Genomic DNA, 1,746 nt, shown 5'->3' with positions numbered 1-1,746 from the left:
ATTCTCCAAACCAAAAAAAAAAAAAAAAAAAAAAAAAAAAAGAGTTGAAAGTTTAATAAGTTTAATGTATATTCTTGATGGCAAATGTGTCTGTAGAGTGTGCATGTTACATGTCTATATTACAGTATCTAAGCACTGGCATTGATACCATATATTAATAATTCTGTAGCTGCTATATTTATTGAGGTAGAGCCTGACATTTACTGCACTAAACAATAAGGAGACAAGCAAGATGCCAGGCTGGTGTCAGACACTTTTGGTTTCTTAGATAAGTTTAAGGACATAAAACATGAAGGTAACGAACAGCAGGTACTTGAAACAGTGCTGGCTTCAGTTTAGTAACAGAATGCCTTTGCTTTAGAAATGTAGGGTTTTTACATTGACAGTCCACATGAGGGTACTTCAGGCTTCTCAGTCGTGGGCTTTGGCACATAGCCACATAAATATGGAAGATCTTTTATTTTATTAACAATTTTCCAGGAAAAAATAGTCTAGAAATACCTCTGCTTATGACCTATTCGTTTATTTTTGTGCCTAAAGAGAATCTAGAAGGGGCTCCAGTAGGGATGTTCTGTGTGTTCTGGAAGGCATTTGATAAAGATCATCTCTAGCAGAGAGATTCCTCGCCTTCAAAAGACCCAAGTTTTCCAAGCCAGGCTCTCTACGGTGCCAGTAGCCCAATATTGACTTTCATAGTGTTCTGTGGATCGTAGGGCGGCAAGCTTGAAGTGTGTCTTGGGGAATTAAAACCAGCTGCTGTTGAGTAGAAATGGCTTCAAGATCTTAGTCACAGGCAGTGTGAGTGCTTGGAGGACAGTCGTAGAAGTGAAGCCCAGAGAGCTATCTATCCAAAACACGTGGTGAGGCTTTCAGAGGCTTCATTCCTAGGAAATTCAAGGAGCTAGCCACTTTGGACACTGGTAGAATAGTTTGTTCCCTTTCTAATTCAAACCCTTAGAGTAATGTTTTGCCAAGAAGTTTAACTGACATCTCTGCATAATTTTCACTGGGTGTCATTAAACTAAGTTATATGTTCAGTTAAGCCGAGTATAAGGTGCACCTATAAGCCCAGCCCTCAGGAGCATCAGTAATTCAAAGCCAGCCTCAGCAACATGAGACCATATCTCAAAACACAGCAAACATTTTGTTTACCTCATCCCTGCAGGTACTCTCCTGCTGCAGTTCTGTGTAGTTCACTTGTCTCTTAGAAGTTATGTGAGTTCCTCAAAGAAAGACAGTTCGCTTGTCCAACATTCTTGATTCAGCTGCTTTATCCGTGAAGTATTAGTCACTTTCATCCTTCTTGAGAATTCATAGATATTTTCAAAGCTTTAATAAAAATAGTTGGAGAACTTTAACTTCAGTAAGATCTTCCTGAGTCTTGTTATAATCCTGACTTGAGTGTCTTCATTTTCCTTTCCACTTAACACAGAATATTTCTGTGATTCTATGAGTCAAAAATTAAGCCAGGAATAATTATGTAAAGGTCAATACAGAGGACAAGGGGATGGCTAAGCAGGTAAAGGCACACACCAGCAAGCCTGAAAACCTGAGCTCAATCCTTGGGACCCAAGCAGTGGAAAGACAAAACCAGCTCCCAAAACTTGCCCTCTGACCTTCATACACATGCCATGGCACCACCATCAGGCTCGAGCACACGGGCACGCGTGTGCACACACACACACACACACTCAAGCACACGGACACACACGTGTACTTTTAAATGTAATTTTTTTTTTTTTTTTT

Source organism: Mus pahari, chromosome 6, assembly GCF_900095145.1.
Source record: "Mus pahari chromosome 6, PAHARI_EIJ_v1.1, whole genome shotgun sequence".
Taxonomy (NCBI): domain Eukaryota; kingdom Metazoa; phylum Chordata; class Mammalia; order Rodentia; family Muridae; genus Mus; species Mus pahari.
This window is presented reverse-complemented; position numbering follows the sequence as displayed.